General features: G+C 36.7%; 1 protein-coding gene across 5 annotated transcripts in view; it reads right to left on the bottom strand.

Moving 5' to 3' along the window:
- The window catches only part of CDH12 (cadherin 12), a 534,486-nt gene extending 518,608 nt beyond the window's left edge, over positions 1-15,878 (bottom strand). For 3 of the 5 annotated variants that reach the window (XM_088170601.1, XM_088170597.1, XM_088170617.1), the window contains exon 1: positions 15,572-15,878. The gene's annotated coding sequence lies outside the window, so the exon portion shown is untranslated. The remainder of the gene's footprint in view (positions 1-15,571) is intronic. The other 2 variants (XM_088170607.1, XM_088170613.1) reach the window with 1 other exon arrangement.
- Positions 15,879-23,021: the final 7,143 nt, after the last annotated feature.

Raw genomic sequence — 23,021 nt, 5'->3', positions numbered from 1 at the left:
TAAGGTTTGAAGCTTCTGCTTGGATCAGTTCAGAACAGAAACCCAATCTGCCTCTGAAAGAGTGGGTGAATATTCTACCCACTGTGCTACTGAGTAATTTACAATTCCTGTCCCTACCAATGATCTTTTAATTTTTATAAAAATTTAAATAACTTCCTTGGAGAGACTGTAAAAAACTTCCTGAAGAGGCTGTAAAATATGGTGACGAAGTTATTTAAAATGAGACCTGAGTTAAGGCCAAGGCAAACAGGAATTTAAAATTTCTTACATCCCAAAACTATTCCTCAACTTCTAACCACTGTGCTAACTTCTCTTCTGTCATCTTTCTTCCTATCTCTCTTTTCCTCTACTAACCATACAAAACAATGATAGTACTTCGAAAAATTAACTTTGACTAATCAGAATTTTCCACACCTTGTACCATAGGCACCTGGTGTGTTTGCCTGCATAGTCAGCAGATTCCCATATGAAAACAAATCTGTTGTTTTCATAGGCACAGGAGTGTATCACGGAGGTACAAGTAACTTTGATGTCACCATGCAAGAAAATGAGCAAGAATGAGAATGTAATAAGGAAAATTTACTGTTGCTTTTTGTCCTATCTTCTTCCCCTAATATACACACCTTAAAACTGAGACCACAAAGCAGGTAGTGGAAGCACATAACCGATACCACAGCAAATCCAGACTGGTAGAATAAAGCTGACTTAGGGAAAACAAACACATCTAAATGAAAATTTGCATTCTACATTTCAGCTCCACAACGAAGCTGTAACAATGTCAGAGCTGTGTTATTATCACCACTCATTTGGCACTTCTGACATATTTTGATGTTAAGTGTGCAAAATGCTTTTACACAAGCCAAAACCAAACTAAATGCTTTGGTCTCATGTGCAGTACTGATCTACTCTGGGACTCAGAACATATATTTTATAAATATATAAATATTACATATTGAAAAAAATGTATTCTGTCATTTCACAAGAGAAACATTTCATTTGCTGTAATAAATTACTAATCTGAGAGATTGCAGACAGAGTCATGTTTACAATATTTCAAGGTTCATCCTATTTCCTTGTTCTTTTGTGCTGTCTTGGCAGCGAGATGTAATTCATTATTTCTTTTTATCTGTCTGTAATGGCAGTGCAGTAAATTAAATCTGGGGTTATTTTAGCCAATCATAAATCCTGATTAGTTGTAGTCTAATTAAGGAATAATGAATGGGGAAGTGACAAATTTCCTCTTCCCTATTTTTTTTGTAATTAGAATGCATACTGCACATCAATCAAATAATCTACCTTATTAAAAATCACAAACTTTTTTTGGAACCCACGTGTTGTTTTGTTGGCAGGAGCATTTATCAGGTTTTATGGCCAGCTGTCAAGAAATCATAAGGTTCCAACATTAAACTATCTATCTGATAAATATCCTCAAGGAAAGATGAAAATTAATCTGCCGTAGCTGATACAAGAATGACGAAACGGCATGCAGCCTTTTCACTAAGTGTAGAAGAGGGTCAAGCCTTGATGCTAAAATAATTATTTAGGTTGTCAGACAACAGCTAGAGCCTAATAATTCTTCCAAGCTCTTAAATTTCTACAATTTAGTCTGTGGTATCTCTTGTACTCCTCCAAGGCTTGATCTGCAGTGAAGAAGCAATAGAATAAACTGAGTGCTGAATAAACTAGAGGTGAAAACCTCTATAAAGAAGATGGATAAACACAACTTTCCACATCATGAAGTTCACAAGCAATAGATAAAATATACTTTGGGGGCTTAACTTTAAGATAGCATTAAATAAGACAGTTAAGGAATGTTCAAAATATGGGATTTGCTTTTTAGAGAAAAGAGGGGCCAAAATACAAAATATAATTTTAGCAAAAATTGCCTAGTTGGAATATTTTGTTGACCTTATATGACAGAGATAGTTCAGATTTAGCCTTGATCTTCTTTTTAGTGGGACTGCTCCTACTCCCTGTATTCTCCATGCTGTTCCACAATCAACACTCTCCTTAGTGAATAAGACTGACAAGGCCGTGACACATTACATGGAGGGGCATAGAAATAGCGTTTCTGCTTTTCAGTAAGGAGCATGAGGCAACAACTACAATGCCATTCAATGTTTCTGAATTAAATGCTTTCAGTTTTTATGTGTTTGTCCGCAGAATATTTTGTTTCAACTATTTTATTATTTATTTCCTTTAATTTTTTCTCCGGGAGTGCAAATTCTGTTTGCAAAATGATTTTTTCAGCTACAAATAAAATTCTCAATAGAAAAATATTTCCCTCTGGAAGGTTTTGACCAGGGCTTCTACAGCTCGTCTCAAGGCTGAAAAAACTGGCTCATTCTTGGGAATTCACAAATTAGTTCTCTTTTCATTTTCCCGCATATGAAAGCTGAACCACCACGTACATTTACTTAGTATTAGATAACATTCAAACCACCGTGATTTTATGATTACACTTGCTTAATTTCCCTTTTTTTTTTTTTTTTTTAAATAAGAATCTCATTAAGCCAACATCTATTGATGCAACTGTGTGACTTTAACAGGGGAAGAAAAGTTTCAAAATAAGAAATTGTCACACAGAGTATGGAAGCACTAGGCACCAGGACTAGATGCCTAGCATCAAACATAAACTGAACGACAAAAATTAATTTACATTACATACAGCAGGTAGGTAATGCAATGAGGTAATGTGAGGCTGACTAGCCCCACGTTACATAAATAAATGAGAAAATTGAGTTGAAATGATACAACAATACCGGTCATCAGAAAAGCACTATTATTACCAAAGTAAGCTCATTTCTTTGTCTCTTCTTCATTCTTTTTACCAATATACCATGACAACAAGTTTTTCTTGGAACTGTTAAATTATATCTGAGACAGAAAGAACATTTCCCATGTAATTTTAAATTACTTGGACAAGAAAGCCTAATGTTATAATTCTAAATTAAGTCCATAAAAGTTTTAAAAGTCTATTCTTCATAGAGGAAAAAGCTCATGACAAAGAAAATTCCAGGAGAAGCTGTGAGAAGAAGACTCTTTTCCTGTCAGGTGTTCTGTCTCAGAACAGGATTTAATGAGCTTCCCATGACAGGGGTAAGTCTACACGTCTGGGGGTATTTAGGTAAGACACAGGCAAGAGGTATTTGACAGATACAAAAGCAAAGCTTTCCAATTTGCACTTGACACAAAATGCAGCATTTCTTGCTTTGTGTTGCTTCTTATTGGTGTTCGATCTCTATAAAATGTTTTAACTTAAACGCTCAAAAAAATCTGAGCCCTTAGCTCTTACTTGAGAGCTAGACTGGAACAGAAGGATATTATGGCCCTAAATTCTCTAAGCATCTTTGATTCCCATTTAAAAATATCAAGACATGAAAACAAGAACCCTAATTCTATCATCTCAAAGACAATAAAAAGAATAATGGTTTAAGTATGTGCATATTTTCACACAGAAAGAACACAAGTTCACAAATTCCCATATAGATATTTTATAGTTGACATTTACATATAGGTGACATTTACAATTCCTTCTTTCCAGGAGTGGATTCCACTGCTCTATATGAAACACAACAATAGAACCTGGAGTTAGTTTCACGACATGTTTGCATTGTACTGTTTTCTATATAAAGAAAATAAGGATACTGTGATACGAATAAGTCACATTATATTTATACATTGAAGAGAAAGATAAAAATAAAAACAAAATGGAAAAAGGCTATGCTTTTGCATTATACCTGGCAGCCAGCTTAATGTACAATTATCATCATTAATATAAACTTTGAAATCTTGAAGTGCCTTTCTGTTTCCTTGCAAAAAATCTCTCTGCTGTAAAATTAGTAGATAATAGTTATAAGTATGGTTATGATTTAAATGAAAATCTCTGCTTTGTTTGCAAAAAGCACACATGTTCTTGTTTTTAATCCATTGAGCTTGAAAGATGGGTCATTTTATTCAGATTATAAACTAAGTTTATATGTTTCTTAGATACGATTAAAATACCAGGATTTTTTTGATAAATTTATCACTCTTAATGGGATCGCTGAAGGAGAGAGAATGACCTCGGATTTTGGTCTTTGGAAACAATGATATTTTTGAATAACCTTTCAAATTTCAATAAGCCCCACATGCTTAAGTAGGAAAACTTTAGACCGAAATAAAATTGCATGAGTTTAAGCTTCCAAACGCAGAAATACAATATTGATCCTCAAAAATCATTATACTCTCGATGCAAGGGGAGGGAAAAGGAAGAAAATCTCTCTCTACAAATGCTTCAGGCAGCTATCACAAGAGACTTTCAAGTCCTAAATTTGCTGCAACACTCAGCAAATTAAAATACATAAAACTTTTCAGAGTTCCAATGTAGTACACATTTCAAAAGCCATTTTCCACTATTTGAATGTAAGTATATACCACTAAGCAGCTGGGAAACCTAATTTAGGTTTGAAATCTGCTTACAGTTTTGAGATCCTTGGCACTATTTCTGGGGAGGTCCTTGTATAATACTTCTAAAGCAAAATAAAAATGTTATATAATGATAGCCAAATATATAAAATATTTTAAGTGCCCATCCTTTTACCATATTCCATGCCAAACAGGTCAGCACGACAACATCATTTGAATCAAATTCTATTCATAATGCTTGATTTGAACAACAAACTCCCTCTATAATATCCAAACTCTTTAGGAAATGTTTCTATGGGTGGATGAGAAAAAGTCGAATGGGTCAAAAAAGTGCATATTTTTAAACATTTCATCACTACTTGATGCTGTTAAATGTGGCTGTTTGCCAAAGTGCAGAAGCAGAGAAAGGAGAAGAAACAATGTTAACAGGTAATTTCAAGTTAGAATAGTTTCACTCAGTTAAAGAACATTTTTCTAAGGAAAGCCACTGACAGTGAAAAAAAAATCTATCTCCTTAGTGACAGAAGCTGTTGGAGAATCTTTAAATTCAGCTAAAAGAAAATTAATTTGAAGAACAGCATTATTTCTTATGGCAAGTTCTTTTGCATCTAGGTTGCATGTGCAGTTGGTAGAAAACAAAAAATTCATATTTTTAATTTCCATAGGTCTTTGTATAAAAAAAATATAAGGAAACTATTCCTCTACCTATTCATGTTTAAGCTGTACTATATATTAACTAGAAGTGGCTTATGTCTAGGAGAATTTAGAGCTAGTGAGGTTTATGAAAATTTTATTGCATGCATTTATCAAGATTTAGCGTTTGTCAGCAGCTGAACCAGTGAGAAGCCTGATGGTCATTCAGCATAAACACAGTGGTAGGGTGAGAAAACCCAGATCGTCTCCAAAAATGAGAAGTAAAAATAAACCTTAAGAGCATTGTACAAACATTTACAGCTAAAATGTCTTCTCATCTTATCAGACTGTTTTGAGTTGCTATGCCTAAGTGACAACAATTCTTCAGTGTAAATGACAATGTGGCAACACTGGGAGAAAAAATTTTGTTGGTACTCACAATGTATTCACAACTAGAAAACACATCCTTTTTTTTCCCTTCTCAGTGTGGCTACCAGCCTGAGTCTCTCCTGTGGGCATCTACAGGAGGATATAGTATTGATGCTTTCTTCCTGTTGGAAATTGCTCCATCTTCATGTTAGAAAGTCAAGCTGTGAGAGGGTAGAGGGAGGAAAGTCATAAGGCACTTGACTTGTAAATAATCTGTCACAGCAGGGCTGGGCCAGCTAACTTTCCTCACCAAAATAAAGGGAAAAGAAAGAAGCAAAAGACAGGGAGAGACAGATCTGATTTCTGCAAATGTCCAGCCCGTCTGCTCAGCCAGATGGCCAATTGAATCACAAGAGGAAGATGTCACCGAGAAGCCTGAGACTTCCCTGCTTTATCATGCTCTAGCCAAAAATAATAATTCAACAGCATCCAACAGAACCCTAAAGGCTTTGTGTACTAGCACGCTGAGCTTTCCTGTAATCACTGTGATATCTTCAGGAACAAAGGGTGGCATGAATCATTATTTGGATGTGATAACATGACCCATACAAACATTAGGGGATAATGGGCAAGTCTGCACTCTGCAAATCGAATCACACCATGATCCATCATTAACCTAAGAGAGCTATTGCTTTATTGAAGTAGCCCTGTAAATGAATAGGTCACAGTCTATTTAAAAGCTGAGAGATTTGTTAATGCTCCAAGGTCTTATATTCTGTTAGAGCATACAGCCCAAGTACAACCAAGATTCTAAGTGTATTTTCAAAGGATAGGTAGCAACGAAGGGAAAACCTAAGTATTAGACTGGAATAATTTTAAAGTACTCCATTAAAGCACTTCTTTGCACATATATAGAAAATTATTCATATGTGTCTCAGTTTTACAGTTTTAGTTTTGTCTTAAATAGGAATCACTAATTCTTTTTTTTTTTTTTTTTTTTTTTTCCTCACAAACTTTGATAGCACAAGGAGTAAAGACTTTGGGACTGTAGAAAATTAACGCACTTCCACTTGCTCCGAATAAGCGCTACATGACAAATTAACATTGTCCTTCAGGAAAGAGCTTCAGAATTCAGAATTAAGCCAATTAATTGCTACTTTAGGAACTCTGGATTTTGCAGAGACCTAAGTCCAAGTGTTAATACCAGTTCTTCACTGTTCAGTTTTGATAACAGGACTGATCTTCAAACCCAGTCAGCACAAACTTTTCAAGGACGCCCACAACCCTCCTTTTCTTATAGCGTACTGAAAGCTTTATTCAGTTACAGATGCAACACGGAAATATGGACATCCTCTGCGACTGCTGAACCATAAATGAAGATGAAATTATTTTCCCCCTAAATACTCCTGAAGTCAATTTTAAATTATATCTCTTTACCAAAAAAAAAAATATATAACCAATAACTGCATGGATAACTTGGGAGAAGCATATGCCAAAGAACTTGATAGTGAGAAATTGGTGATCCCTTGAAAACACTTCTATTTCTATGATTAGCTACCGTTTTCTTCACTTTTATCCTGAAAAATTCAAAATTATTTGTGACCATTTACTCTATGACTGTTAAACAGCTGTTCTGAAAATATGTAAGGTGTTTTAAGGGACTGTGTATTGTAGCACTTTTTGTGAATTCTAGGGAATCCACATAGAATAATTTTGGTAACATTTCTAAATTACCAGAATAAATTACTACATATTACTGTACACTGTTGTTTACTGTCATTTTGCTAAATTCTCTGTTGGAACATACTTTCCTTTTAATAGTCTCAAATTATATACTCATTACCTGCATACTTCCTCAAGACCCTCTGACACTTTCCCCTGATGGACTGAAATTCACTGGGGCACGCTGCTTTTACTGACAAGAGCCAAGTATAAGGTAAGCAATTTTTTTCTCCGCTTGCAGCTTCAAGTAGGACAGTCATATTCATGTTTAAACAATTCAGTTCACACTACAGCTGTGGGGAAAACTTCCAGTGAAACACCTTTCCTGTGCTTAATAACAAAGTCCCCATGAGCCAGACACAGCCTTTGCAGAATATTAGATGCTTGATTAAGCTGCTGTATCAGACCGTCTAACTTTGAAGGCTGACTTACACTTGTATTTCTGGAATCTCCCTGATGATACCTATGATCGTCTCTAAAACATAAATAACATTTCAGTTTTATAGGTAGAAGATTTTTACCCTTAAACTGTTAGGATTGTATGCAGGCCACTCATGAGGAGTTCTTGATTTCTATTTGATCTAGTAATTGAATAAAAATGTATTCTCTCAGTGTAAAAGGGCAACTAATAAATTAGGGAAGAATGTATAGAAATCAACACAACTGCTTATGACATGCAGTATGAATACAGGACAAAAAAAAGCTGCAACCCATTCTTTGATCATCTCTCTCTCTGTCATAGCCAAACAAATGATACTGACACCGAATTCATTTTCTTTTGAGTTGCACATTGTAGAAGTAATATTTGCATTGTCCTGAGAAGTTCATTCTTGTCTCCAGACTTATATGGATGAGCTCTTGGAATTTAACATTAATCAAATTTTGTTTTTTTTTTCTTTATTTTATACTGATATTTGTTGATAAATAGAATTAGTCTTTGCGCCTATCACCAAGACACTATGCTATCAGAAGAAAGAGAGAATGAATATCAGTATTTTATAGAAATGTAGAGTGGTTAAAATTGGAAGGGATCTTAAAGATTATCTAGTTCCAAAACCCCTGCAATGGGTAAGGATGTCACCCACTAGGTCAGACTGCTCAACGTCCCATCCAACCCGGCCTCGAGCACCTTTAAGAATGGGATACCTACAGCCTCTCTGGACAACCTGTGCTAGTCTCACTATTCTCATCGATAAAGAATTTCTTCCTAACATATAATTGAAATATCTCTTCTTTTAGTTTAAAAACATTCTCCCTTTCCCTATCAGTATCTGCCCATAAAAACAGTCACTGTCCCCTTTTTTATAAGCCCCTTTTAAGTACGGAAAAACCACTAAAGGTCTACATGGAGCCTTCTCCAGGCTGAGCAACCCCAACTCTCAGCCTGTCTGCATAGGAGAAGTGCTCCAGCCTTCTGATCATCTTGGTGGCCCTCCTCTGGGCCCAGTCCAACAGGTCTACATGTTTTCTGCACTGAGGACTCCAGAGCTGCACACGAAATGGGGTCTCACAAGAGCAGAGTAGAAAGGGACAATCACCTCCCTTCTTTTTGATCCTGTCCACGAAGCATTTGGCTTTCTGGCCTGCAAGTACACATCTGTCAAGCTTTTAACTTACCAATAGTCCAAGTCCTTCTCACAGGACTTTCAATGAATTCAGCTCCCAGTCTGTACTCATGTTTGGGAATGCCTCGACCCTGGAGCAGCACCTTGAACTTCGACTTGTTGAACCACAGGAGGCTTTCATGGACCCACTTCTTGAGCTTGCCTGGATGGCAGCCAGGGTCACTCAGCTTGGGGCCACCTGCCAGCTTGCTGATGGCACACTTGATTCCACTGTTTATATCATTGATAAAGATATTAAAGAGCACTGGTTTCATTTTCAGGGATGGTTTCATACCTGCCCTAGCAGCAGGTATGTAATAAGCAGGGGAGCAACATGGAGGCCATAATCTCTGCCTGGCCAAAGATCTGCTGTTTGCCAGTCACAGAACAGACAAGCTTTGTGACTGAGGGAGTCTCCAGCCAAGGTTAAGTCAGATTAATTCCTGCCCTGTACTCCTAAACAAGCTAGAGAATCAACCTAGACAAAAAGCTATCTTCAAAGCAAATTCCTACAGGAATAAATAATTGCTATTGGAATACGACATGAAAGATTTCGATGAATCAAGACTGTCATTCTTGTTCATTGGGCTATCTCTTCAGTGAATCATGCAGCATTACTTCTCTGACAAAGACCAGAATTTGGGCTATTTCCATTAATGACAGGAAAGTTGATCATTAACACATTATCCATGAGACCCATTTTGTTATTTTGAAGTCTTTTCCTGTGGCTGTACTAATTTTCAAGGTTCATCTCTAATTCCTCAAAAGTCATGTTGTTTTTCATGCTGTTGTCAAAGTTTTCAGTGGTTTATAAGAAAGACATAATGTACAGAACAGAACTGAAAAAAGAGACTGCTTCTGTGAGTGAAGGCATTGCACAGTCTACCACCTCTGACTCTGCTACTAGAGGACAGATGTTTGGGGGAAAAAAATAAAAAAAGCTGTCATTTGGTAACTGACAGTGGGAATTAAAAGACTGCAAGTGCAACAGGAGTGTCTACATTGAAGTAGTGATCAGGACACCTCAAAATTCAGTTTATATCTAAACTTTATAGTAGATATTAAGAATGTATGCACTGAGACAAAGTAGAGAATAAACACACTGCTAAAAAAAGAAGCAAAATGTTTGTTAAAGATTTCAAAAAGGAGGTAGTTATAACAAGCTATGTTTGACAAGTTCACTTGATCTGGCAGGGAAATGCAATCCCCTTCTGGAGTTTAGCAAAGTAGCAATTTCAGAGTATCTCACAATTAGTTTCACTGAACAGAAGAAAACAAAACAGCCAAGATAAACCAATAAAGAAAAATGAAATTAAGAAAGAAGATCTTTTAAAATAATGTGATCAAAATAGTATGTCTTAGCCCCGCTTTATTCAATAGCAATGTAAGTTTTTCAATGATGAGAGGTGATTAATATCTTGTACTATGTCTCAGGGAAAAAGAGCATTTTCTTTACCAGACAGCTTCTTAGAACCATACTGACATACAAAGGAATTATCTCTTAATATTAAGCAGACTCTTAAGTGGCATCCTAAAAAGATAGACTTAACCATCTTTCTGAAATTTAGGTCTCTGAGCAGCAAATTGCATTAATAAGGGATGACAGAATCTGTACCCTTTTACCCTAATTTTTCCTTTAAGAAGTTAAGCACACTGTCTTGTTTACTCCGTGAAATTTGATAGTGTCACAATACAAAATAACACATATGTGGAAACATACTCCAAATTTATTTCCAACACTATGACATAACCACTTTTAAGTATCACACAGCTCCTAAAGGCAGGCCAGTGAAGGAAATGCAGGAGTGAACACTGAGAGAAACCAACGTACCACAGCAGACCATAGACTTCCCTCCACATCAAAGACTTTTCTAAAAGTGACACCTCTTTTCAGCTCTAGATTTCATCTCTTATAATGGACATTATATTCCAGTTCCTTGAGTAAATAGTCAATTACCTAAGAAAAAGCAAAGATCACACGATATTTTTTCACAATGCAGTTACAAAACATAACACTTCAGATAACATAACTTCTTAGTAGCATGTCTATTTGTTGCCAGCCAGAACCATAATTCATTCCTTGTGATACCTTCAATGCAATGTGCTATACAAACTCAAATCATGTTCACATTTTAAAATGTCTTATAAAAATTACTTTATTAAAGGGTACGTATAAACACACCCAAGCTGATGTATACATAAAAATGCTTTAAGTGGAGGCATTTTTATGAGTCACTTAAAAGCAGAACAGTTCTTGGCTTCATAATAATTTTCACATTCAAGATACCTCTAAGTGCTTTGCAAATGAATAGCCTGGAAACCAACAAAGATACTGATGCTGCAGGTAATGATTTGAAGGTGAACAGAGAAATGCAGAGGTATTAGAGTTTCTTCTCTTAACAGATGAAAAGAAAGCCATGGTTAAATTAAGAAAAATCAAAGACAATATGGCATCAGCTTTAATTCTTTTTTGTTCTGTGTTTCTCTCCTGTGTTTTTTTTTATTAGGAGTCTTTAATACACAGTTTCAAATACATGAGCTGTCAGAAATGAATGACAATGTGGAAATAAGATTAAAATATGGTTGTTCCACTCAGCAACACACTGGAAAAAAAAAAACAAAACACAGTATATTTTATTGTTTAAAACAATTCACACTAAAATTGAACTGTGTTTCTTTTCAGCCTGTCAAAAAATGTTGAATAACTCCAGCAGAACTGTCATCAATTTGCTTGTATTTGAGTTAGTATTTATAGTTTATCATGGAATTGTTAATTTTCAAAGAGAGGTCTAAAATCATTGAGTCCAACCACTAACAGTTCTGCTATGCTCACTACCAAACCGTGTTGGAATGTGACACATCCACATGCCTTTTGAATTCATCCAGGAAAGACCACTCCACCACTTCCTTAGGCAGCCTATCTCCATGTCTGACCATGCTTACAGTGAAGAACCTTTCCCTAATATCTAATCCAAATCTCCCCTGGTGGAGCTAGAGGCTGTTTCCTCTCCCCTGTCACTTGCTGAATGGGAGAAGAGACCAACCCCACCTGGCCGCTGCCTCTTTTCAGGCAGCTGTAGAGAGTATTCTCCCCTGAGCCTTCTTTTCAGTTTAAGCAACCTCTGCTCCCTCAGCTGTTCCTCATAAAACTTGTGCTGCCAACCCTTCAGCAGCTTCATTGCCCTTTTCTGGACACGCACATAGGTCAGGACATGCTCACACACATACACACATATATCACTGTCTGTCAATATTAAGAAAAATATTCTGAAAAGAGTTTGGTATTTTTAAAAGAAGGAGAGTTGTTCAATAGAAATACATATATGCAATCATTTCTCAAAGCCTTATGACTGTGAATGAGACATCTACTGGAACTTAATCAAAATGCCAGCTGTCATCACAAAATTATTTCACACAGTACTCAGTATAATACTTACACTATTAAATAATAACCTAAGTATTAATAATAATAAATGATGTCTGGTAGTGAAGTATAAGCAATAGAGGCAAAGGTTTTAGTAAACTTTGAATATTTTTTATATGAAAGTCAGTATATGTTGTTGGAATCAGAAGTAGAATATAGGACAAAATTAAAGCTTTTAAAATAAATGTACCCAAACTTGAAATATATTATTTTTCTTTGTTGTCTCAAAATTTTATTATAGCTAGAAAATAATGTGTAATGAGCACATGCACTCTCTCATAATCTTTAAAAGCATAAGGATAAGTAAAAGCAATACATTCCAGAGCAAAAGATATGAGAGCCCTCTGGGCAGACACTGTTGTGAAGAAATGTATGTGCAGAAATTCCCTTTAGATGGCTTTCTCAAGAAACTTGGTAGTTATGATGCTATGCCTAACAAGAAAACCATGCTCCAAATAATCTTTGTTGTTATAATTTAAGAGTCAGTCATCGCACAAGAAATGAGGAGTGTTTTACCAGTGTCACAGCAGGGCACATGGTAAGGAGAGCCCTGCTCACCACCAATGAGAAGGTGCTCTCATGTGCTTCAGTGGATGCCTTGTACTGCCAGCACCAGGCTCTGTGCCCACTCCCAAGCCTCTGTGCCACCCTGGCTTTATCTGCTCGGTTTTACTGTAAGGCTTCACACTGCATGTCCACGTCAGAATAGTTTAGGAAAGTGAATATGGGACTAGCAGATACTCTGAACATATTGAAGGCAATTTACCTGAGCTGTGGATGATTATAAGAATATTTGAAAAATCTGATAATGATGCTTTGCACAGTTACATGTAAATTACTCCCTTCTCTAATTCTGCTATAACTGTTTAAATACTTAACCACAACTTTGCAACCATTTATGAAAGGTTTATACCCAAACCGTTAAGATACTGTGGTAGTAGCAACCAGATAAAGACAAAAACTTCATGACATTTTCCTATTACACAGGTATCAATGATTTCTAAAATATTTTTTATGCAAAAGTATTTAAAATGATTTTAATACTGAAAAAGTTGTCAGTCTAAAACTCAAGGAAAATAATTTAGGAATTTGCTAACCTATAAAATTTTGTAATCATCTCAAACACTACTATTGAACGAATGGATTATTTAAGGTTGAAAGAAACAAAATAAGCATTTGTTTTCCTTCTGAATACTGATTATGAGTCACGTTTTTCTTCAGAAAAACAAAACTCCAACTGATGGGTACAAAATGAGAAAGTGTATATAGCAAGACAACTGTAGCATTTATATTTGTTATTCTGTTATCTATTCTCTACTGCATGCCATTGCGACTGAAACATTATTTCTTCTTAAATATTTGGAAGAAAAAAATTACGAAGTGCCAAACACTTTGAGGGACTTCTGTCTACATATTATGAATGTAAATTGTCGGAGATCCCTCCAGCACAGTGGATAAACAAATACCATAGACTTGATATTCAGAACAGTTGGGAGGGAAGGGGGAAGGACAGGCACAAATTAAACGAAATAAAGCAAACTTGAGGATGAATGTCATCTGTGGGATAGATGCAAGAAAGACAAAATAAATTTGCTTATAAACCAATCTTTTCAAAACAAAGTATTTTGTTCATTGCTTCCCCAAAGGAGAATTTGCTCCCCCTACCATCTTCCACAGGGGCCTCAATCTCTAAGAAGAGCAACATCAAGTAACTAGTTTGATCAGGTGTTTTGGAAGACTTTGGTCTGCATGCTGATATGTTCTGGAGCACCCGAATCAGTTTAGCAGTTAACTGCTTATGATTTCTGCAATGTAACCATCAGCTTTCAGATCTGGGAATATATTTTGTAAAAAACCTTGAAATCTCTTGAAAACACACTGTGATCAATGAAAGGCTTAACATGTTCAGGAAACTGAAATAAAGACATCTTGACAAATTTGTTAATTTCATAAAAGCACAGTTTCATGTAAATATATTATACTGCTTTACTTTGAATCTGAAATGCAATCACAGACACAGAAAAAGGTGCATTATAATAAGACCTACTTAGTATTCTTGACTTGTTAGTGTTTTGCTATATATATTTGAATTTGAAAATAGAGAAAGAAATACCAGTAACCTCAACCATTCATTGATGCTATCCAGCATCCTATTTTAGCTCTATACAGATATTGGCAGTTAGAGAAAAAAAAAAAAAAAAAAAAAAAAAAAACAACAACCAAAAAAACAGTTAAAACCATGACTCAATAATACAGAAATTTACAAAGTCCATCACCACCACCACACCTTAGCATGCTTTGAAATGGGTATTTAGAAGGCAAGAAACATGTATCCTCCTTACTCTAGACTAAATATTAAGAATCGAAATACCAAAGCCACATAGCCATTCACATCAAAAATTATGTGAAACACTCGAGGTAAGTAAGTACCTTCACACATCGCTGCCGTAGGCACACTTGCAACATGATTTGTAATTCAGAGCAAAACCCACTATTAAAACGTTTATATAAAGATTATGCATGTCATACTGTTCATCACATGGCTAATTAGTAGAAGATCAGTTTGAAACATTATCATGATAAATCATGGCTCACATTTGAAAATCTTGTGTCAGGGTTAAATTTTATTTCTCACCATTAAATTTTTTTTCTGCAGTGCCTTTTTTTGTTTGTTTCTTTTAAGGGAGGAGGCTGCTCAGGTGTTTTCAAAGTTGCTTCAAGTCGAATTCACATTCCTTACCGTCTTTCCTTTAATTAAACCTTATTACTTTAAACGTCAATGCTGCAGAAATCCACCCCCTCCCCCGTATTCATACACACACAGAGTACTGAGTGGTTTTAAAAAAAAAAAAAAAAAAAAAAAAAAATTAAAAAAGGGACATAAAAAAATGGCAAATACATTTCCAGTCCCACGAGTTTCACAGCATCTCTTCGCTATTTTCCGTCTTAACTGAGTGCCCAGTTTGGCAGGCTGTATTTTCCCTTTCCTCAGCCCTGGTCTCAGCAGCCAGCCAGCACAGCAGAGGTGGCTGCACCCACACCTTTGTGCCACCCGGGCACCTGTGTCTCCCGGAGCCGCTGCCCGACCCTCGGGAGGGATGCACGCCTGCAGAGAGGGATGGGGAACCTGCAGCTCCTTCCTCCCCCTCCGCTGCTCCCTCTCCCTTTAGGCACTGCGGACTCGCACACTTTGTTCGGAACTTATGGAAGTTTTGCGATTCCAGAGCGGGATGAGCAGGGAGCAGAGGCTGCTGGAGCCGCCCGGTCGGGATTCCCGTCCGTGTCCCCGCCGCTCTTGGGCGCAGGCAGCGTGCCTTGTGCCCTGTTCCAGGGGCTCCCACACCGCAGCCCCGGTCACCGCGGAGCCATCCCGGCCTCTCCGCCTCCCCGTTCCCAGGAAAAGCCGCCTTACCTGCTACATGGAGCTGCGGCAGCACAGGCAGACCAGCAGCAGCAGCAGCAGCGACCACAGCGGCAGCGCCTCGCTCGCTCAGTGCTGTAGCAGCGAGCTGCCCTTTCTCGGGCTCCCCTTCATTCACAGAGGATGTCGCGGCAGCACAGGCAGGTAGAAACCACTTTCTTACTGGAAGAGGCTGGTTCCCTTCTCAGAATACGACTGAATCGCTCTCTGAGGCTCTCTACACATTTACCCTTCAGATCAATACTGCACTTGAGCAGCAGCCTGAGCTCAGCTGCAGCTGATAGAGAGCAGCCAATTGGTATTGAGGATTCCCTTTCCCTAACCCCCTCCCACAAAAATACACCGTCTGCATCTGAAATTTTGTGAGTTGTGAAAAGTAGTTTTAACCCCTTGCTTGAGAACCACCCTGTGCTTTTGGAGCTCCAGATAACCTCATTTTTATTTTTGCATTAAAAATAAAAGCCCTGACCGTCCAAACTATTCCCACCTGGATGCTTTTAAGTGCGTAAAATTCAGTGAGAACACTGAAACACCTGATCTGGCAATCAACTGACTGACTGACTCGGAGGATGATGTTTTTACAATGTAATAGATATAGCTCATGACCAATAAAAGCCCCCTCCCCCCACCAAAAAAAAAAAAAAAAAAAAAAAAAGGAAAAAAGGAAAAAAACCCTCAGACATATAAAAAACCAAACACACACAAACCCAAAACAAACAAAACCACAAAAAGCTGCCTCTCTCCCAAAGCACCCGAAACCCTGCCCTCCAATCTACCATCCAGATATCATCATAATTTTTTCCCCCCACAAACTTCCCATATTTCTGATGAAGAATATGCCTGCACTTCAATCAAACAAGAAAATAGAATTTTAATAGTGGCATATGTGAGCATAGTATCATACCTAGAGAAAAGAGATTTTTATTTTGGCCAGTCCTGAATTTTCTTTAGTGCATATGACTTCACCATTTCACCAAGGACATTGAATGCTTTACATTTAAAGAAATAACTTTATTTGTAGAGCCTTACAACTTTATTTCTAGACCCTCATAGTAAATACACCACCTTCTTGTTTATTTCTTGGTGTTTGTGTAAAGGCAGGAACTGTTTTAAAATAGATTAAGCCTGAGAGCCTGCAGTTCTGACTTAAAGGAAAAGGTATGCTACATTAATTGCTTACTACTATTTTAAAGGGACTTAAATTTTCAACAAAACAAACCTGGCTAAATTATGCAGAGATAAGTGAGCCATGTAAGATTGACACTTCCCCTTCCCTGTGGATAGTACAATCTTCATAGCATTTCAATATTCTGAAGTTTGTACTTGCAAACAAGATAGCCTGTCAAGTAAAAACACACCTGAGCTTCCTTCAATTTAGTTGAAAAAAGTGCAGTGCTATATATAACATAATATTCATTTGACAGAGACAGGCAAACAAATTACAGATACATGCATGGATTATAATGTGGCAGGCAGCAACTTCATTAATTTTAGTCAAATAGGGAAAGAGGCCTAACTACTGGGAAAACACAAAGAAGCTATCACCTATGAGGTAAGGCCTTCCTCAGTCAAAATAAGGAACATTTTCTGCATTACATAGTTCAGGACGGTTTGGCTTCTGGCTCATGGGCCACCTGCAGCCTATGAGGATAAGTTGTACGATCTCTAGCTCGGTTTCAGCAGCCCCTTTCTCCAAGAGTAACCTGTGGAAGAGAGTAGAGTGTACTGAGCTGTTCTGGTAGTGGCTGCTCTAACCTCCCTGACTTTCAGAGAACTGCTTCCCCAATGGAATGCCAGTTCTGAGCATGGTACCTGCAAAAGAAAAATACACCCGATCCATAGTTTATCGTTGGAGAAGCCTTAAAAAGTCTTTATCAGTCTGCTCATGTGTGCTTCTCAGATCACGACAGAGAACATTCTGCACAGAGGAGAAGGTAGGCAGAATATAGGCTGAAAAAACAAAAAGTATCCAGTATATCTGAGGCAACCAACAACCATTAAAGTTCAGAAGCACAAGAGACATTGCCAAATTGATCATATTGTACATCTCTCTATGTACACACATTAGTGCACAACTGGCTGTATTGTGGAAAAGACCTCATACCACTGTCCAGTTGTAGGAGATTGGTGAGCTTTCCAGCAAGACAGTAAGCCATAAAACCACAGATGTTAGGCTAAGCTATGACAAATTAAGATTCTTTATCTTTGTTTATGCCATACACTATTTTAAAATTGAAATCAAACTGCATGTAGCTGTGATACTTGCTAAAACCAAATACCTAGTGATAGGGAAGATATGTGCTAATATCTTTACAAACAATTCTATGGGTGAAGGGATAGGTGTTAAGCAGCAAGTTTGCTACAGAGCCCAGACAGCTTGGTTTCTAAAACAGACAAGTGGGTGTGCACAAGCCTGGACTTCTGAACTTTGGGGTAGAATAGTAGATTCAAGGAGGGGTATGTTGCAGGCAGTTCGGAAAGGCTGTGCATTGCTGGTACCCCGGCTGATGGGGAAAGGAGCAGGGCATCATGCAGCAGGGAGTTTAGGATAAACGGAGGCTGTGCCCTCCGACACCTCGGGAGAGAAAACCCCGCGGGCGTGTGCCCCTGTAGACTCTCCTCCTTTATTCTAATAGAGTTGCAGGACTCCTCTGTCTCCTTCCTGGACTGATTTTCCATTTCCATTTCCATTTTACATTGTGCGGTTTTCTGTACACTAGATAACATGGAAGAAAAAAAAAAAAAAAAAAAGGTATTTCTCTTCCCAGAGTTATTACATTGGGGCTATCATGTAGAAAAAGGAGCATAAAACCTTCTCCTCCCAGTGAGCACCAAGCCCAAGATGAAATATTCTAATATTGATAGTAGGGAAATTGTCTCCACAGCTGGTCAGCCCTTCCAGTCCTGTCCTGTAGCTCTCTTTCATCCCTTAGAGGTATGATGTGTGCTCAGAAATAATATGTGAGCTATTCCTCAAATTCCAGCTTCCTCAAAACAGTCAGTTACTGTGTTGAATGTGAAAATGCTGGTAGGTAACCAGAAAAAAAACTCATGCACTAAGAGCTGTTTGTATAAATTATCAAAGCCACTAGATTCTCCTCTTACATGGAGCCCTATCTTTGTTGTGTGAAAAGCTATGGGTGTCATGACATTGAAATAATTCCATGGGACTCAAAATAATGACATAATTTCTTTCTTGTCCATCATATGAACAAGCCATGAAAGCGTCCTCCAAGCATAGCAGTTTAGATGTATACTGACTGGAAAAGAGTTGGAGATGTTCCATATTTTAAATCTAGGAGATCATCGGCGAGTATAATTTTCATCTTTGTCAATCTTATTAACTGATGACAAGGAAAATGTTATTGCACTTCCTTAAGTGATAACAGAGCTGGCTGTAAAAAGTTCATTCAATCTAGTTATTTCTTTATAATGGAGTATACCAATAACAAAGCTCATACCAGCTGCAAAACTACAGCAACACTTAAAAGGCTACTTTAAATTATCTTTATTTCAGCTTTATAGTTTGATTTAAAGTTTGACAATTGAAAGTTCAAAACAAACCCTAAAAAAACCAGACTAATACCATTTACATAGGAGTATACAAGTCCTTGTAAAGCCACAAAGCTGAATTGCTAATTTTAGCCTCCAATTTTTCTATCTGTCATAAAGAAGTATGTGTGTGTTTTAAAATTCCATTTGTTTTTTAAATTTTTTTTTAGAAAACACTGAAGCATGAATAGCTCATTTCTTAGTGTCACTCTAAAGGGGAGATAGGGCTACTTATTTATGAGAGAATACTCATTAAAGTTGAAAATGTATGTAGCATGGAAGAAAATGCACCCAGAGGAACTGGAATTCCTCCTTTTTTGAAAAAGTCCTTGCATGCCAGCAGAAGTAAATATGTTTAAAATTTTCCCCTGTATCCCTACAAATTCTTTTAATATTGGTTCAGATAACTCAAGTTTCTTATTTCTCTTGCTACTCTTAGGATTTTTCAAAGATTTCTGTCAAGAAAATGCAGGTTGGACAAATACCCTTAACAGAGTCTAAAAGATTTCCCATGCTAGCCAAGACAAAGTCTGAGATTTTTAGCCTTTCAGCATCATGGAAACACATTTATAAGGATAACTGAATTTATCTTTACAGCTACTTATTCACTTGACTTATGCATGGTACAATTCGAGGTTTATCCGTTTCTGTGGAGAATTCATTCATCTACACATGTAAAACTAGGATTAAAAGCCCACATGCTGCACACCATAGGTAAAAGGGATCTGAGATTTCACTTGTGAACTTTTAAAATTGATAAATATTTACATGTATATGTAAGATTAAGCAAGAAGTCTTTGCCTGAGAATTTTTGTTGTGCAACCTTATTCTAGACAAGATTCAAAAAGAAAGCTTAATTTTATAGGAATACTTATTAGGAATCTATGGGATCCTCTATAATTTCTGAATTTCCACAGTTAGACCTCCCTGAACTTAGAGCAGTATATTACATTAATAAAGTGGTAAGCTTCCTCTTATTTTCCACCTTGTTATACATGTAGCCATCAGACATCTGTTTTTACTGTAGTTATAAATACAGATTGTTATAGTGACACCTAGAGAAACCAACCAGAGATCCAGCATTATTCTAAGTAGAGCTGGATAGTATTTGAAATCCCTCCCTAAGGTCATAAGCAGAGTCAGAAACGACAGGTGTCATTTCCACATGATATCTAATCTGTCCTAGAAATCTCTGAGGACAGAGAATTCACAGACTCTCAATTAGCCTCTTCCACATTTTAGCTACATTTATAAGTGAAAGATTTTCCAGGTGCTTAACATGAAACTGCCTGGTTGAAATTTATGTCCTTTGGGCTTTGCTCTACATATACTCTGTTTTAGCATAATGTGTATTATTCTCTTCCTTTTTGCTATGATATTTCATATCATGCAGATATGAAATGCAGATATATCATCTCTAACAATCCCCGTTCCTTCCATCTCTCTTCACAGGACTTTTTGCTTCCTAGATTCTGAGCATTCTTTTTACTCTGCTCTCTTCTCTATTCAACTCTTTCCTCTTTCCTAAAATTAAATGTCTGATACTGGATACAATAGGGCTGCTGTGCTCTGTGCTGGTAAAGCACATCCTGAGGATTATTAGAAAGGTAATACCTTCAAATTTGAGCACTGTCTTTATGCAGTGTCAATGCCATTCTTCTCTTTGCCATGCTGTTATCCTAATAATCAGTCCTTCTCTAAAGACCTTGCACTTTAAACAAAATATGAGAGAGAACTCTCAGATGCAATCAGTGCAGCAGCACACTATGAACTGAACAGTGCAGGCATGACTGCCTGTTTAATTGTCATTGTCAACACAGGAAATTAGACACAAAACAGGATGCAATAGTGTTTGCATGAGGCATTTTGAACTTCTTGTATTTCTTATTGCATCCTTCCACAAAGCTCTCAGTTTGTCAATGTCTATGCCACTATCTTGGTCTCATCCAACTGCTTACTTTCCACAATCTCTATATGTCTGAAAATTGTAGTGCTTTTTATCCATCACCCATTGGAAGATGTACCTTTAGAAACAAAACATAACCTGTATCACATTTAATTTGAAATATTTTAAGATATTTATTCACATGGATTTTTTTCAACTTTACAATTGATGTGACTTCTTAGAATGTGTTCTGTGATTTATTGATATTTTTTTACTCTTGTACTTTAGACATAATGACTGCTAAAAAAGGGAGAGCAGATTTCACCAGCTGAATAGTTTTCCTTGCTGGTGATTCCAGCAATGAGTCACACTTTGCCTGGCCTACTGTTGAAAACACGAAACAAAGCATCAGGACAATCATCCTGCATCCTTTTTTGACTTATCCCCATTTGAGGCTTGCCTACTAATTCCGTTAGCTTTACTCTCCACCACCATTGTCAACACATGCAAATGATTACTCATCTCACTTTCCAGTAAAACAATCATGTTTTGATGCATTCACAAAAACAGTAAGTCAAATAGAATCATATGGCTGGGTCATACAGGCATGATATATGTCAAATTGTTACAAACTAAACCTGGCTGTGTGTGAACTGAATTAGCATCACAAGCACCAATTGGGCTATCAACATGAGAGGGGCAGCAAAGGCTATAGCAGTTATTAAGAAATACAAAGTGACGTTAGCAGCACAGATGAGAACTATATGTGGTTATCACAGAATGGAAATCAGCCCTAAGGTACACACACAGTGGTGAATAAAACAGTTAATTTTTTCTATTATTATTTCAGTAAAAACTTTGCTTTTAAATAATGTATTGTATTGACCCACATTTCCTAAATGGTATGTTTTCTAAATTATATATTTTGATAGTACTGTTGAAACTGTTGTGTTCTAACAAGTTATCATAGTTTTCTTCTGGGGATATGTACATCTCCATAAATTGTTATCACTAACCTTAGATTCTTGCAAGCTTTTTCACAGGAGTACAATTATAAATACATACATATTAATATAATCCATTTTTAGTCATTTCTTATTTTACTGTATCTCTAACAAGACAGTGAGTTTATTTCACTGAGACATAAATTTATTCCTGCAAATCAGAAATTCTTAAATCCCAATACAGTACCTTCTCTAAGCAATAGACATTATCTTTAAAACAGTGTTACATTTTGTTGCTATTATTTCAATTTCTAAGACAACTATTAAAATTCTGTTCTCATTTTATATACTTATCAAGATGATACATCCAGGCAAAGATTCTCTCAAGAAACACAATAAACTTACATAACTTTCCATATAAGTAACCATTATTTATACTTCTTAAAATTACATTTCTGCCTTGTTAAGATTGCAGCTGTGTTCTATACACTATGTACTCATCTCCATCAAGTGTTTACATCATGTATGTTACACTTGAATAACAATTTTATACATGTAGATCTAAAATTAGTTTTCTTAGCAATAGCAGCACTATTTTCACAAGAAAATAATGAAGAAAAAATTAATTTAGGGAATACTTTCTATAAACAAAGGCTACATGACTGTTAAATCACTGAACTGGAACAGTATGGCAGACCTTAAAAAAGTCATATCACGTACTTGTTTGCAAGACTTCCAAAAAAGAGCAGCATGAATTTTACATGTACCTACCTAAAGTGTTTTAATATCTACTGATGAAACTGGATGCAATTATTATTCTGACCTCAAAAATCAACACACTGTTTTTACAAGTTTCCTGCAACTTTTAACAAGTTCTCTCATTTATGTTTTTTGCTACACTAATGTGTGAAATGTGAATACAGACACTTTCATTAAGATAGAAACTGTCTGAGAGAAGATTGGATATTTTTCATAGTGAAGCACTAGGTACTGAGGCACTGAAAAGTGCCACATAATTACCAAACAGTGGAAGATTTTTTTCCCGGAATTCAGGTTAGGA

The sequence above is a fragment of the Sturnus vulgaris genome, chromosome 1, assembly GCF_052056855.1.
Source record: "Sturnus vulgaris isolate bStuVul1 chromosome 1, bStuVul1.hap1, whole genome shotgun sequence".
NCBI lineage: Eukaryota > Metazoa > Chordata > Aves > Passeriformes > Sturnidae > Sturnus > Sturnus vulgaris.
Note: the sequence above shows the minus strand (reverse complement) of the source record. Positions and strands in the feature narration are given on the sequence as shown.